The following is an 18,039-nucleotide window of genomic DNA, read 5'->3' as shown; positions in this document are numbered from 1 at the left end:
TCTCTCATCCACCAAGAGTTTTTGTTTCCTTTTCTGGCATGGATTTGGGTTTATATAAAACACCTAAAATTTTTCTTAGCCAGTAGGGACTGCTGATTCGAGACTTTTTTAAAAGGCAAGAATTTAAGGGTAATAATTGTAAGGATCAACAGTTCAACATATCTTGAAGCTAATGTAATAATTTTCTAATACTTAGTTTCAGAGCCTTATCTCTCCCTGCCCAATCCCCCACTTTCTCCACCCTCTTATCAGATTAATTAAGTATAACCCTAAGGCTGTTACTGTTCTTTACAAACTGTCAACTGTCAAGGAGAATTCAGCCACGTGAGTTGAGCAGGCACATTTTGTTTTAATTGAATTTGATACCCTTGGCTGAGGCTGCCTGTCAATTCAATGAAATCCCACTACTCCTTTCTCACAACATCTCCCTCTAGCCAAAGTCTTCCCGGGCAGTATAGCCCCAAATGCATATATCCCAATTCATCATTGCTCACCAATTATTGCCCTCAAGATATCCATGCTCCTTAGAATAGGGCAGAAGGAGGAGAAGAGAGCTATTATAAACCAATAATACAAGGGTGCCTACTGGCTCAGTCCAGTAGAGTGGGCAACTCTTGAGGGTTGTAAGTTTGAGCCCCACATTGGGTGTAGAGATTACTTACAAATAAAACCTTAGGGGAGCCTGGATGGCTCGGGTCAGTTAAGCGGGGGACTCTTGATTTCGGCTTAGGTCACAATCTTGGGTGGTGGGATGAGCCCTGTGTCAGACTCCGTGCTCAGCACGGAGTCCACTTGAGGATTCTCTCTCCCTCTGCCCCTCCCCTGCTGGCACTCTCTTTCTCTCTAATAAATAAATAAATCTTTTTTTAAAAATAAAATCTTAAAAAAATAAACTAATAATATGTGTTTGTGTTGCATTTGTATGTATGTCTATGGACCACACTAGAACTTATTAGGAACACTATGCTGTGGATCCATAGGACCTAGAACAGCGTCTGGAACCCTGAGATACTCAATAAATATCTGACAAATAAATGGAAGTGAAGATTCATCCATTCAACCAATATTACTGTGCTGTAAGTGTGTACCAGAAACTGAGCTAGGTAGGTACTGGATGTACAATAGTGAGAAAATGGCCAATTCTTAGTCCTCATCCTTTTCTACCATTCAGTAATGATTGGCCTCTGTTTTCCTTACCAGCTGCTTCTTCCCAGAGTCCTTCAGTGGCCCCTCCTAATGCTGGCCTCTCTACGATCCACTGCCCTTGGGCTCAGACCCCTGCTCTCTTTACTTCTCTACACAGTCTCCCTACATGATTTTATCCAGTCCCTTGGTTTTAAATATCAACTGTAGATGTGCCTGGGTGGCTCAGTCGTTAAGCGTCTGCCTTTGGCTCAGGGCGTGATCCCAGGGTCCTGGGATGGAGTCCCGCATCAGGCTCCCTGCTCAGTGGGAGGCCTGTTTCTTCCTCTCTCACTCCCCCTGCTGGTGTTCCGTCTCTCTCTGTTCAATAAATAAATAATCTTTTTAAATAAATAAATATCAACTGTAAGTTGATGAATTCCAAATATCTCTGGCCAGGCTCAACTTCTGCTCAGAGGTGTGAATAAATACATAATCTCTACCTGCCTACTCAACATCTCCATTAAGATGTAAAATAAAAATAAACGTCTCAAGTGAAACATGTTCAGAACAGACTCTACCCCCTCAAACACACACACACACACACACACACACACACACACACACTTCTCTATTTACCAGCTTTCTAAGGTTTAAAGCCTTGATTTTTTTCTTTCCATTACATTCCCACATTCAGTTCTTCGGTAAGTCTTGTTCACACTACGTCCAAAGTATATCTTGACTGACCACTTCTCCCCACTTCTGCTACTACCAATCTAATCCAAATCACAAGCATTTCTTGCCTGGAGTATGGCAACAGCCCCTCACTGGCCTCCCTGAAACTGTCTTGGGATTTGCTCTCCATGAAGCAACTTGAGTGGTTGTTGCTGTTGTTGTTGTTGTTGTTGTTTTTAAGTAAATTAGATGTCATTTCTTCTCCTCAAATCCCTTCAAGGACTTTACAAATCAGATTAAGAACAAAATCCTCCAAGACTAATTTATCTTCCCTGACCTCTCCAGCAACATCAACGACGCTCTCCTGTGCTCACTTGATTCCAGCCACACGTCTTACAGTTCCTGAAATAAGTCAAGTTCATTCCAGTCTCAGAGAAGTTCTATTTCCTGTTCCCTTTCCAGAACCTCTTACCCTCTGTCTCCCAAAGCTCACCCCTTTATATTATTTGGGCTTCTGTGCACACAGATCCCACTTAGAGTGGTTTTCTCTGATGGCCCTACACAAATAGACCAAATCACCTCCTCTCCTTTGCCCTGTCACTACCTATCCTTTTATCCTAATTTACTTTCCTTATAACACTTAATGCCTTCAAACCTACAATGATGGTCTGCTCCTATTCAGCAATATTCGGTGCTAAAATTTAACGTACAGACCAGGATTCCCGGGGATTGGCAGACATCCTAACCAAACATATGAAACCATTAATAATTTCCAAAGAGGAAGCTGTACTATAAAACTTTGGGCTTTTGGTGTCAGGTAAACCTGGAACCAGATCCCCACGCTACCTCTTATTAGCTGTGTGATCATGTGTGGATTTAGCTACTAAGCATTCAAATTTTACGTCAGTAAAATTGGACAGTACTATATAAGCATTTAGCAGTGATTGGCAGAGAGGCAGTTACGTGTTCAGTGAGAAAAATGAGGCTTAAAATATCTACGTAACTTTCCTACGGACACAGAGAGAGAAAGTGGCAGAACTGGGATTTCAGCTAAAAAGGTGTGGTTATGAAATCATATCTCAATAACTACCTTAGAAAGGCAGCATAAAAAATGATCAACAGAGAGGTGAAGAGTCTCTGGAAATAGTTGGTTGTTACACAAGTAACATACTCAGACACAGCCACATTAAATTTCAGTCTCATTTATTTAAACGATTTAGAGTTCAGGGGCGCCTGGGTGGCACAGCGGTTAAGCGTTTGCCTTTGGCTCAGGGAGTGATCCCGGCGTTATGGGATCGAGCCCCACATCAGGCTCCTCCACTATGAGCCTGCTTCTTCCTCTCCCACTCCCCCTGCTTGTGTTCCCTCTCTCGCTGGCTATCTCTATCTCTGTCAAATAAATAAATAAAATCTTTAAAAAAAATTTAAAAATAAAAAAAAAAGATTTAGAGTTCAGAACAGTCATTAATATGGGAAAAACGTGAATCAACAATATTGCATCATATTAGTATACAGATGGTCTCATTTAATTTTAAAATCATTTTCAGTACTTCTGTAAATTGAGTTTCAGATCAGATTTTCATGATGAAATCAGGAGTAGTTCAATATCATGAAAGAAAATTCCATAATTAGGGAATTTCATAGAAGCTAGGAATTTTTAAGAATACCATCACAAGAGAGCTGAATCTTTCATTTGGCTATATAATAAAACTTACGTATTTTTAACAGTTCTGTCTTCTTCTAGCTCATCTTCCTTTAAACATAGCTCTAAATATAACACTTAATCTCTCCTTTAAGTTCAGTTGAGAGGTGTTCAGTCTGGATTAAAAAAAAAAAAAAAGAGCCATGATTAAAAAACAGGTTTAAAAGAAACTGAAATTTTTGGCATTAGAAATCAAGAGGTTTCCATGAGTGCCTGGGTGGCTCAGTCAGTTAAGTGCCTGCCTTTAGCTCAGGTCATGATCCCAGGGTGCTGGGATCAAGTCCCACATCAGGGAATCTGCTTCTCCCTCACCCTCCATCCCCCCACCCCCGGCTCATGCATGTTCTTTCTCTTTCTCTCTCTCTCAAAAATAAATAAAATCTTAAAAAAAAAAAAAGTAATCAGGAGATTTCCAAAAAGTTAATATTTCTTTAACAAACAATATTACCATTTAATTTCTTTCACAAACAATATTACCATAAGTCATGGACATTAACATTTACTATGCTTGTTATTGCATTAGCATGTCCAAGGTTGACTTCACATTCATTATCCCATTCAAAGGTCCCAGTAGCACTGCCATTTTTCCAACATGGAAACAAACTCTTGAAGATGAACTCTTGCCTAAGGAAACTAAAACCAGTCATTTTGAAACAAGTGATCAAAAAACATGTTTTAATATTTTATTTTTTAGTTTCAAAAGCTCACAAGAGGTATATAAAGTGAAAAAGTATCCCACCCCATTTCTGCTCCCCACAAATGGCAGCTGGCAATTTGGAACACCTTCTTCCATTTCTTTTTCTATGTAAATATAAAGCTATATGATATAGACAACATACATACACTTCTTTCAAAGTAAAACTGTGGTCGTGCAAACATAATCCAACAACTTTCTGTCTCCACTCAATATACCCTTAAAAATACCATGGTGAGCAGTGCCTGGCCTGCTCAGTCGGAAGAGCATGAGACTCTTGATCTCGAGGTTTTGAGTTTGATCCCCACGCTGGGTGTAGAGATTACTTAAGTAACGAATACACTTTAAAAATACCATGGTGAAAACTTGACATACCAATATTATGAATTAACTAGATTTCTTTATTGCACCAACAGCTCTATTTATCATTCCAACAACTTCACCCAAAACATTCTCACTTAAAAAAAAAAAAAGTGCCATGCTGAACAAGCAATTTAAAACTAGGTGAAAGGGAAAGTAAACAATATATTTTTTTCAACATCATAATTCCAGCCAAAAATAACAAAATTTCAGGATGGTTATGCAAGCAAACTAAAGTACGTAACATTAGGGAATTTTAGGGCAAGTTTTCCTTCATCTGAATGCTTACTTTAGCAATAGACTCAGGATTTTCTATCTTTATTCATCTTTTGAAAAAAATTTCTAGCTACTTTAATTGCTATTACTTTTGCCTAGTTTTCTTTCTTCCTTTTATTATATTTGTAAATATATTTGCCACAGGGGCGCCTGGCTGCCTCAGTGGGTAAAGCATGCAATTTTTGAACTTGGGGTCATGAGTTCGAGTTCCACATAGAGATTACTTATTTGATACATACAAAAGATTGCATGAAATACATAAGCTAGTTATAAATCATAATGTAATGAAAAACTATAAACCCACCACCCACATCAAGAAGAACCTACTCTATACCAACTGTTCTAAATATTCTGTATCATTCTACTGCTTTTAGTATAAATATTTAAAGTATATATATGTATATATACATACACATATATGTAAATACTTTATTGCAAATTTACATGAAATAATAATATATTGTACACTTGTGCTTATTTTTGAGATCTATTGAAAATCGTAATATAGTAGATGCAGGAGCATGCAACCCTGGTACCCTCCAGAACCAAGACATTCGTTTATAGAGAGTGCAAGTTGCTGAGGGCTCCCAGTTGTGTCCCCCTGTGGGAATTGTTCTTGCCCAAAGGGAGCTGCTTTGCCCCCTCCCCACGGGTGGCCTGCATCCAATGCCTAGTTAATGCAGGACTACACATGCCTGGCCCATTTATCTCTATTATGGACATCTGTGAGGCTATCCTACCTTCAGAGCTCCCTGTGGGATCAGCCCAGGCTTCTGTTACTCCTGAATCATAGCTCAACTACTCCCTCAGCTTAATCCCACTTCCCTTACTCCCTTACAGATGCTGCTTCCCAGAGGACTCCATAAATAAGTCCTCCGTAAGCAAATCTCAATCTCAAAGTGTGTTTCCTGGGAAACCTGACTGTATGTGTTGAATTGTGTCCCCTAAAAGATATGTTGAAATCCTAACTCCCCCCCCCACACCAACGTATGAATGTGGCCCTATTTGGAAATAGGGTCTTTGCAGATGTTATCAAATTAAGATGAGGTTAGACTGACTAGAGTGGACCTTAAATTCAATGACTGTGTTCTTATAAAGGGAGATTTGGAGTCACGCAGGGAGACAGAGGAATGAAGGTCATATGAGGTGGGGAATGTAGTTGTCCAGCCACGAACTGAAAATTTTAAGGATTGCCAACACCCATCAGAAACTAGAAAAGGCGAGGAAGGCTTCTTTCCTAGAGTCGTCAGAGGGCCCTACCCTACCTTGATTTTGGACTTCTAGCCAACAGAACTGTGAGAGAATACATTATTGTCCTTCAAAGCCGCCTAGCTTTTATCCATCCGTTATAGTAGCCCTGAGGAAACTCATATAGAAACCTAAGACCTGTACTTGGGTAGTCTTCTGGGACTCGTTTTTTTACTCAACATCACATTTCTAAGAATTATTCATGTTGTCTACTGTAGCTGTATCTCTCTGTTTCTTTTTTCTTTGATATCAATGGCAATATCTCATCAGAGACATGAATGCATAAAATATACATGAGAAACTTTTTCTAAAATGATTATGCCTCTGTTTTGGGGTGCAGTCTTTTTGTTTATGTTCCCTTATTTTATTTATTTCCATTTCTTGAGAAAAATTTCTATATACATTTTAATGTTCATGATGCAACTACCTTTGTATGTGTAGGTGTGTGTTAGGCAAAATAATGATCCTCCCCACTCTTAAAGAGATACACATCCTAATTACCAGAACCTGCGAATGTTACCTGATAGAACAATATATTGTGAGGATATGACTAAGTTAAGGACCTCAAGATGGGAAGATTATCCAAGTGAGCCTAATTGATGTCACACGGGTCCTTAAAATTGGAGAACCTGCCCCAGATTTGGTCAGAAAAGGAGATGCAGGGGCACCTGGGTGGCCCAGCGGTTAAGCGTCTGCCTTCGGCTCAGGGCGTGATCCTGGCATTATGGGATCGAGCCCCACATCAGGCTCCTCTGCTATGAGCCTGCTTCTTCCTCTCCCACTCCCCCTGCTTGTGTTCCCTCTCTCGCTGGCTGTCTCTCTCTCTGTCGAATAAATAAATAAAATCTTTAAAAAAAAAAAAAAAGAAAAGGAGATGCAACTATGGAAGAATGGTCAGAGAGATGCAGCGATGCTGGCTAGAGGGTGGAGGAAAGGGTCCATGAGCCAAGGAACGGAGGCAGCCTCTAGAGGCTGAAAAGAAGCAAGGAGACAAACGCTTCCCAAGAACCTCTGAAAGGAACACTTCAACTTTGGTCCAGTGAGTCCCATCTCGTAATTCTAACCTATAGAACTGTCAGATAGTAACTGTGTGTTGCTTTATGCCACTATTTTGTGGGCCTTTGTAATAGCAACAATGGAAAATCGATACTGTGCATGTGTGTGTCCTAAGGAAGCATACCTGAATCTGGCCCCTGTCCTCCTCTCTTGTTCACTGCACTCAAGCCAGAAAGGCCTGTCCTATAGAGTCTTCAAAAGCACCAAAGTTCACCCTATAGCAACCATACTTTAAGCTCCATAAAGGGCTGTTTGTTTCATTCTCCAATGTAGCCCTGGGAAACAGTAGGCTCTCCATACACTCTCATTAAATGACCGACTGGATTCTCATTGTTGAAGGAAAGGGTAAAAATTAGTGGCAGGGAGCAATCACTTCCAGTGGAAAAATCAAATCAGTCCCAACTCAAAAAAAACCTATATAGCTTGTCTGTTGGCTCTATTTTCCTCTTCAGTTATAACTCATGAATTTTTCCTATATAGAGCCAAGAACTGAAATGGTGTGATAATGGAAAGAAAATCACATTTTATTGTCTCACCTGCCCCAAACCAGTTTGTATACTGCCGCAGGTGAGAAAAACAAGCTGTTAAAAGCAGTCAACAATTATTTGGCTACTCTTTGGCATCCTAGTTGGGCCATCTGGCACGTCTCCAACTTCGTTGCCACTTTGCTGCCATGAGAGAGGAAAACTATCTCATGTTACCCCGTTCATAGGACATTGAAAAATCAGAATACTGGTTATGCTTCTGTGAAATAGATATCGTTAGTGAACTATGTTCCTTTTAGGATCTAAATAGATTTTCCTATTTCTAGCTCCTTTCTATTTTTCTGCATTTTGCATTATGAGGATTTTAATAAGCCTCCTCGAATCGTTGAAACAAGGTAAAAAAAACAATGGAGAATGAATAACCCACCTTTCTTAGCATCCCAGTATTGAGGGAACTGAGGGAAAAGCATGCCTAATGGCTTAAGGCTAAAGCACTCAGGGAGGAAGCAACAGTAGCAGGACGACAGTGTAAGGGCAGTAGGGAAGGAAAGGAGGTGAGACCTAGGCGGCTGCTGGCAACACACAACCACAAAACCTCCTTGGTATACAATGAACTACATTTACTTCTCTCTCCCACGTCTGTGGGTAGACTAGGGTTTGGCTGACACAGGCTGGTATCAGCTGGGCTTTGCTCCCGGCCACGGGCTGAGCTTATGTCTGCTCTGTTTCTCAATCATCTGGGATCACCTAGGTCAGAAAATAACTCTAGAGAACTCATTATCATATATATTGCAAAATATTTCATCAACAGAATCTTCTTTTCCAGTACTAGAAGGAAAAAAACAAGCCCTCAGTTGTGACCTTGGATAATTCTGGCATTTAGTTAGTTCACATGTAAAATGGGGATGGCAAACAATGCCTGCCCTTTGGAAAAGATACAGATGACAACCAAGAAACCCTAGGGACCTACTGGATTTGCTCTCCCATTAGTGAATGGTAAATGGATTATTTGCTTGACCTCATCCTCGTCCATAGTAGTTTCCATTAAACTTTTTTCTCTGTCAACTCTACGGGTGAAAAAAACTATCTCCTTTCCAAATGTGTTTTCCAGCACCACCAAGAAATTAAATGAACTCCGTTTGGATGCTACCTGGTGACAGCATTAGATCCCACAGGTGTAGTCTCCCAAGACTGTCCCCACTTCAGATGTCAATTATAAGCCCAGGTTGTTTCCTATGCTCCTGACCAACTGGCTATAACTAGAGGTTCCCACGACTTTCCCCTTGGGTTCTTTTAATTTGTAGAGTGGCTCACAGAACTTGGAAAAACAGTTTGCTTTACTAGGTTACCAGTTTATTGGAAAAGGATAGGATTCAGGAACAGCCAGATGGAAAAGATGCATAGGGAAAGATAAGATACATGGGAAGAGTCATGGCGGTCCAGTTCCCTCCACAGACATGCCACCCTCCCCACACACCCACATGTTCAGCAACCTGGAAAGCCCTGAGCCCTACACTATTGGGTTTTTATGGAGGGTTCATTACATAGGCGTGATTGATTAAATCATTGGCCTTTGGCAAATGATTCAACCTCCAGCCCTTTCCATCTTTCTGAAGATAGGGTGAGGGATGGAACTGAAAGTTCCAACCCTCCAGCGCTGGTTGGCTCCCCTGAGAACCAGCCCCCATCCTTAGGAATTTTCCAAAACTCATTTCATTAACATAAATTTAGATGTGGTTGAAAGGGGCCCGTTATGAGTAATAATACACTCCTCCCACCTTTATGACTATGCAGCTATTTCAGGAACTGATTATATAAGGCTAAATACTATAACAAGAGATACTCCTTAGGAAATTCCAAAGGTTTGGGGAGTTGCGAGCCAGAAGACCAAATGTATGTTTCTCACTATAAATCTTAGTATCGCACATTGTCCTAATTTGCATGTTTTTGAGACTGAAATTGTCTTCACCTGCTTATTTACCATTTATGTCTTTCTTTTGCACACTGCCTGTTCATATCATTTGCTCACTTGGTATATTTCTCTTTTTCCTAATGATTTGTAAAAAGTTATTACAATGTTATTTGTATGAGATTATTAACCCTTTTATTTATTTTTTTAAGATTTTATTTTTACTGGGGCACCTGGGTCGCTCAGCCATTAAGCATCTGCCCTCAGCTCAGGTCATGATCCCAGGGTCCTGGGATCGAGCCCGTATGGTGCTCCCTCCTCGTTGGGAAGCCTGTTTCTCCCTCTTACACCCTTGCTTGTGTTCCCTCTCTTGCTGTCTCTCTCTCTGTCAAATAAATAAATAAATAAAATCTTTAAAAAAAAAAAAGATGTTATTTTTACTTATTTTGAGAGAGGGGCGAGCAGGGGGAGGGACAGAAGGAGAGGGAGAGAGAGAACCCCAAGCAGACTCCACACTGAGCGTGGAGCCTGATGTGGGGCTTGATCCCACGATCCTGAGATCACAAACTGAGCCAAAATCAAGAGTGGAACATTTAACCAATTGAGCCACCCAGATGCCCCTATTAACCCTTTTAGAAATGCATTTACCTTTTTGTTATGGATAATTTCAAACATGAAAATGTAGCCAGGATAATATAATGAACTCCCATGTATAATGAACTTTGATAACTATCAACTCATGCCCAATCTTGTTTATACAACTATCCACTTTTCCTTTCCGATATTATTTTTTAAAGTAATCTCTGCGCCAAATGTGGGGTTCAAACTCATGGCCCCAAGATCAATAGTTGCATGCTCCAATGACTAGGCCAGCCATGAATTATTTTGAAGCAAATCACAGAAAACATAATCATTTTATCTGTAATTATTTCTGCATGTATCTCTAAAATTATAAGGGGCTCTTTTTCAAAAACAAAACATAATACCATTATTCCACCGAGAAAATTAACAGATTCTTACCATCAAATATTATTAACCTTTGCCTTATTAATTTCTTTCTTTTAAATGATCTCTTCGCAATTGTTGATATGACTAATGTGCTTTTGTTTGAAGCACATCTAAATCAGACATCCCCGTAATCACACACTGCATACTTGTTTTCCTCTTTCAAAGTTTCCAGCATACTTTCCATCTGTGAAAAGTAGTAAAGAAAACTTCATTGAAAATGGAGTTGGGAAGCCCTAAAGGGGGAGCGCTCACGTGCAGACCACTGGTTGCAGCCTACACGGTGAACAAGAAGGAAGGTGTCTTTCTGCCCCAGCAACAACACACCACCACTTGCAGCCATAGAGAAACCGCCACAACCTCAAACGTGTGTTCTTCTCCAACAAACTTTCATGCAAAACCAGCCTCCCCTGAAACCTAAAAAAGGCTTATCTTCCCTTGTCTCTTTGGACTTGCCTATGGTTTTTACAGTGTACTTGTCCTGAATTACAATTCCCCTGCTATTCCCAAATAAATTCCTTTTGCTAATAAAATACCTAGCCATTTTATTTTTAAAGTTGACGCACGTGGAAGAGTCATCAAGTTAGAACGTGAGGATGGACAGGAAAAGCTAGCAAGAAAATGGGATTAATGAAAAAAAACATGTGTTTAAGTAAAGTGCAAAAAAATGGGCAGTTAGGTTAGCGACACAAAGAACCACTGAAAGTGAGTTGCTAAAAACATGTAAAATCAGTAACTAGACTCACCACAAATAATCACCAGAAACATGGACAAATGGTCTACTTAGGAAACAGCAGTCCACTTTCTGAATACCAAAGGCAAAAAAAAAAAAAAAAAAAAAAGAGAGAGAGAGAGAGAAAATATGTGACTACAGTAAAGGTGAAATAGCTTCCTTCTTAGAGCACAAAGCTTGTGGTCTTGATTTATAGTTGGACCATGTGAACGGCTGCTCCTGGCTCTGGTCTACCCTCCGTAGACGAAGCTCAGAGTGAAACAAAATGCCTGGGTGTAAATGACAATAGCTCCCTGACACCAGTCATCTGGGAATAAAACGTTGACACTCTAGTTTTAATTTGGGAGAAACGACCTTTATACAAGACACGAGCAGTTCCAAGGTTCTCTGTTTTTCCATTCCCAATCCAGACTTTTTTTTTTAAATATTTTATTTATTTATTCGACAGAGAGAGAGAGACAGCCAGCGAGAGAGGGAACACAAGCAGGGGGAGTGGGAAAGGAAGAAGCAGACTCCCAGCGGAGGAGCCTGATGTGGGGCTCGATCCCATAGCGCCAGGATCACGCCCTGAGCCGAAGGCAGACGCTTAACCGCTGTGCCACCCAGGCGCCCCACCAATCCAGACTTTGTCTTAGATATTTCTTCGTAAGAATTGCCTCATTTATATCACATTTTATTATATGTGTATATATGTGTGTTTAGTGAAGATACATGAATGAACAATCTTTCTGTAAGTTCTTTAATATGGGTCTCTTTTTGGCCTGGATTTGTAGAGAGACCAAAGGGCCCACTTTTAATATTTTCACAAGTTCCTCATGAATAAGCTACTTATTCATCATTTGGTGAATGACGGATTTTAACCACTTAAATGGGAATGTTAAAAAACACTTGCTTTCCAAAACCAAGAATATTTCTTATTTACACATAATTTTTAATGAACTGGGCTTAACATAAAAGACCCTGTTTATAGAAATTCAATTAGTTGCAAACTTACAGATAAAACAACAACAACAGCAAAAATCCAATTTGTGGACAAGATTATAATTTTTGATTACAGTTTTCCAAGTGTATAGAAAACATGATTTAAATTGCCCTGGGGAGGGCCTCCTGGGTGGCTCAGTCAGTTAAGCATCTCCCTTGGGCTCAGGTAATGATCCCAGGGTCCTGGGGTTGAGTCCCACATCAGGCTCCTAGCCCGGCAGGGAAGCTGCTTCTCCCTCTGCCTGCTGCTCCCCCTACTTGCGCTCACTCTCTTTCTCCCTTTGACAAATAAATAAATTACATATTTTAAAAATAAATTGTTTAGTGGATGGGATGCCTGGGTAGCTCAGCCAGTTAAGCATCCAACTCTTGATTTGGCTCGGGTCAAAATAGGGTTGTGAGATTGAGCCCTGCCTCAGGATTCATGCCCAGTGGATAATCTTGTTTAAGATTATCTCTCCCTCCCACCCTCCCACCTCCTCTCTCTCCCTCTCAAAAAAAAAAAAAAAAAAAAAAAGTTTGAATACTGCCATAAACCTTTTTCTACTTTACGTTCAAAAAGTGAATGGATACTGAAAAATATATCCAATTTTATTTTACTTTTTAAAGATTTTTATTTAAGTAATCTCTACAGCCAGTGTGGGGCTTGAATTTACAATGCCGAGATCAAGAGTCACATGCTCTACCGACCGAGGCAGCCAGGCAGCCCAAAATATATCCAATTTTAGATATTTCCTTAATGTTCTAGGGTCTGTCAAAATTGGAGATACAAAACTGGAGATCTCAGAGTTAATGCATTCTTTCTTTCAATCATGAAATGAAAAATTCAGGACACCAAGAGAGAGACTGATAATCAAAGAATGTCACAGGCCCTTTATTCCCTATGGAATGTATCTTCAAACACCATTGAGCTTACCTGTTCTACCTTCCCCGGCTCAAGGTGGGAGTAGTTAATAGTCCAAGTGGTTCTGAACTCCTGCCCTGGGGCTGCTCAACCAGTATATGGGGCATTTTACCTGCAGGCTTTGGATGGGATGAGATATTCTGATCCTTAACATAGCCCAGGAAATGTACTGTGGATCCGTGTCTAATTAATCTCATTTTAACTCTCTTCTGGTTTTAAATACAGATGGGTAAGTGTCCTCTTAAGCTAATTTAGGGAGATTTTTTTATAAAGTCAAAGCTGCGGGTATCACCATGAGGATTTGTAAATAGTAGTTAATATCCTTCAGGGTGCATATAATCCCTGTTTTATTGTAAAAAGAAATAATGAACTTGGCCTATCTTGTTGCTAAAGAACATTGGTCTAAATGTTTACTCTCTTCCATTTCCCATTAGAAGAAAAAAATATATGTGGAGGTAGCAGATTTTCAGATCCTATCTGCATAATATCACAAAAATCCCACTTGCCCCTCATTTATCCATGACATAGTGAAAAATGTTTTACTCTATTAACTGCCAGTTTTAAAATAAAAACAAAAGTAAAAAACTAGAGCACATATTGTATTGTAATCTGCCTTTTTACTTAAAATAGCACACACTTCTCCAACTCCTGTTTTCTATGTAGTCTTTAATGGCTTGACAAATTCCCTGTATGAATGTATCGCAGATCTAAACGATATTCCATTGCTGGGCATTTAGGTTGTTTCAAGTCAGCTATTACAAATAATATTGAAATAAACACTCTGGTATGTTTTAAACATATCTCTGATTATTTCTGTATATAAAATTCTTAGAAATGCAGTTACTGGGGTGCCTGGCTGGCTCCGTTGGTAGAGCACATCACTCTCGATCTCAGGATTGTAAATTCAAGCCCCACATGGGGTGTAGAGATTACTTAAATAAATTTAAAAAAAAAAAAAAACCTTTAAGAAAAGTAAGGCAATTACTGTGTTAAAAAGCATGAGTACTTTGTTTTTTTTCCCTCAGTCCACCTTATTCAGAGATAATTTAAATCCAATTCGTAAATTTTAAGTGTTTGATGACTTTTGATCAATGTGTAGAGTTACTTAACTCCCACAATCAGGATACACATTTCCTCATGCTTTATAGTCAGTCCCCTCCCTGAGCCTTCATGCATCGTAACCAATGGTTTTGTTTACTATGACTCTGATTTTGCCTTTTCTAGAAATGCATATAAATGGAATCCTACAGTATATAGTCTTTTGTGTCTGGCTTCTCCATTAGCATAATGTCCTTGAGATTAATCCATGGTGCAAATATTGCTAGTCTATCCCTTCTCATTCGTTAGTATTCCATTCTTAGTTGACGATCATTGATTTTCCAATTTTCCAATTTTTTACTATATGAATAAAGCAACTATGAATGTTCACATACAAGACTTTACATGGACATATACTTTTATTTTCCTTGAGTAAATAATACTGGGAAGTGGAATTACAGACTACATGGTAAATGTTTGATTTCATAAGAAATTGACAAACTGTTTTCCAAAGTGGCTGTATCATTTTGCGTCATGTCTTCACCACCACTTGGTAGTGTCAGTCTTTTTCATATAGTGGGTATATAGTGATAACTCATGTGGCTTTAAGTAGTGGTTTCCTGAAGAATAAAGATAATGAGCGTCTTTTTATGTGCTTATTGGACTGTCTTTTCTTTTTTGTAATGTGTCTGTTAAAGTCTTGTTGGGGATTTAGGGACTGATCAAGATAAGAACACAAGAAGCAATAACACACAAGCTTTATTGGGCAGTACTTAGAGTTGGAGGAGTTTTCAGGGCTTCATGAAGTCCCTCAGAGCATGAGACTGTCTGGAGGTTGACGTCTGGAGGCTGACAGTGAGGGGGTCACCGTCCAAAAAGGGAGGAGGGCAAGGGAACTCCTGGAGGAGAGGGCAATCAGACAGGAGGCTTACATGTCTAGGTGATGTGTTCCAGCAGCATGGGAAAGCGTCTCTGGGTCAGAGCTTCAAAAGGCAGCACAAAAGGCTTGGGGCCTTTATGGCCCAAAGCTTATCTTTTTTTTTTTTTTTTAAGATTTTATTTATTTACTTGAGAGAGAGCTCACGAGTAAGAGAACACAAGCAGGGGGAGCAGCAGAGAAAGAGGGAGAGGGAGAAGCAGACTCCCCACTGAGCAGCGAGCCCAACATGGGGCTGGATCCCAGGACCCTGAGATCATGACCTGAGCTGAAGGCAGCCGCCCAAACAACCTACCCACCCAGACACCCCCAGGGCTTATCCTACTGACTGCCAGCAGATGTGGAGCTTGGTTTCCTGGAGTATGCAAAGCAGGCAGGTTCTAAAAATCCACTTGTTTGGGCTATTTTGTAAATAATGGAATGTATACAAATTTGAGTTTGGCACTGGTGGGCTCTTATAGCAAAGTTCTCAGACTGTAGTAAAGAAAGAAACTTGGAGGGATGCCCAGGTGGCTCAGTCGGTTAAGGGTCTGCCTTCAGCTCAGGTAAGGCAGGGTCCTAGGATCAAGTTACCCATCAGGCTCCTTGCTCAGTGGGGAGCCTGCTTCTCCCTCTGCCTGCAGCTTCCCTTGCTTGTGCTCTCTCTTTCTCTGACAAATAAAGGAGTAAAATATTTTTTAAAAAAAGAAATAAACTTGGAGCCAATACACAAAGACCATCTTTGGCTCATTTATTTAACAAAGTTTCGCTCATTCTTTTAATTAGGTTGTCTGTCTTATTACTGAGTTCTAGGAGTTCTTTATATATCCTGAAGAGGAATCCTTCATCAGATGTGTACAAATATTTTTCCCCAGTCTACGGCTTGTCTTTTTATTTAACAGTGTATTTTGACAAGGAAGATTTTTATTTTAATGAATCCAATTTATTAACTTTAAAAAAAAAAAGATTTTAAGTAGTCTCTACACCCAACTTGGGGCTCAAACTCAACCCTGAGATTAAGCATCATATGTTCTACCTACTGAGCCAGACAAGATCCCTATGTATCAACCTTTTTTGAATGCTTACTACTTTCTGTGCCTTATCTAAGAAATCTTTGCATTACCTAAGATCACAAAGATTTTCTTCCTGTTTTTTCTAGAAGTTTTATCTCTTGTGTTTAGGTTTAGCGACCCATCTCGTTAATCTTTGTATATAGTATGAGACAAGGAACAAAGCTCATCATTTTGCCAATGATATCCAACTGTTCCTACATCATTTGTTGAAAAAATTTTCCCTACTGACTTACCTTAGCACTTTTGTTGAAAAATCACTTGATATATGTGTACACCTCTACTTTGTTTTGTCCCATTTATTTATCTATCATTATGTTAAAATTACACTGTCTAGATTACTATAAAGTCTTGAAATCAGATAGTGAGTGCATCTTTTTTGTCTTACCTACTCTAGAGCCTTTGTATATCCATATAAATTTAGCCTGCCAAATTCTATAAAAATAATTTAAAAGTCTGCTGGTATTTTGACTGGAATTTTTTTGGATCTATAGATCAATTTAAAGAGAGGTGAAATCTTAACAATATTGAGTCTTCCAATCCATGAACATGGTATCTCTCCCATTATTTTGGTATCCTTCAGTTTCTCTCAGCAGTGTTTTATAGTTTCCACAATACAGGTCTTACACATACTTTATTAAACATATCCCTAAGTATTTCCTGTTTGCTGCAGCTATTTAAATGGTTTTGTTTTCTAAATTTCATTTTATAATTGTTTTTTGCTAGGACATGAGCATTTTTAAGGCTCTTCGTAAATACTGTCATTTACAAAGGTCATACCAATTTATATATCCAACAAAATATGAGATTGCCTGTTTGACCACATTTTTTTAAAGTCTGCAAGAGAGCACGATGGGAGCAGCAGGAGAGAGAATCTCAAGCAGCCTCCATGCTGAGCACAGAGCCAATGAGGGACTCTATCTCACAACCTCAAGATAACGACCTGAGCTGAAACCAAGAGTCTGAGGCTTAACCAACTGCACCACCCAGACACCCCTTGACCACACTTTTGTAAGTACTGCTCTCATTTAAACTTTTTTCCCCCTATTTGACAAATAGTTCTATTCTTTCAATTTACTTTTTTGGGCTCCTGGAGAATTATAATCTTCTCTTGAGCAGAGTAGGTTGTTGTTGGACCTCAGGGACAGAACATTTGCTCACACACATTGGTTTACAGCACACCATCATCATTGGCCTTTAATTTCTTTTACCTCATTCCCCAATCCTCCCTCTATGGGCAACTTTTTTCTTGTTCTTAGGAAACCATTCCAATGTGTTTGACATAGGTTTTTGAATATTTTCTTACATTTTTGTGTCCATGTGTTTTAAATGTACACAAATGATATTGTTATAGACTCCATTGTTTATTACTCTCACTAAACTGTATTTTTAAAACATATGCAGATGTGGTAGATATATGTAGTCCTTTGCTTCTATCTCATGCATACCTGTATGTGTGTTCCTCCACCATATTTTACCTACCCTCTCAATGATTAAGAAACCTAGATTGGCAAGGCACCTGGGTGGCTCACTCAGTTCAGCATCCAACACTCGATTTTGGCTCGCCCTGTGTCGGGCTCTGTGCTCAGCATGAAGTCTGCTTGTCTCCCTCTGTCACCCTTGCTCCTCCCCTCCGCTCACGTACGCTCTCAAATAAATAAAAATCTTAAAAAAAAAAAAAAAAACCTACATCGGCTTGAAGTTTGACACCAAAAATCCCAATGTGATTATTACTCTCATATTTGTTCCTTTAAAGTCCTGTGTAAGACTTCTTGAGGACATACACCCAGAAACAATTTAATAATGTCTATATTAAAGTTTGCCATACTGTTCTCCCAGAACAGCTCCACCACTTTAAGCAACAG

This window comes from Ursus arctos, unplaced genomic scaffold (assembly GCF_023065955.2).
Source record: "Ursus arctos isolate Adak ecotype North America unplaced genomic scaffold, UrsArc2.0 scaffold_23, whole genome shotgun sequence".
NCBI lineage: Eukaryota > Metazoa > Chordata > Mammalia > Carnivora > Ursidae > Ursus > Ursus arctos.
The sequence above is the reverse complement of the archived record's forward strand: the minus strand, read 5'-3'. Positions refer to the sequence as shown.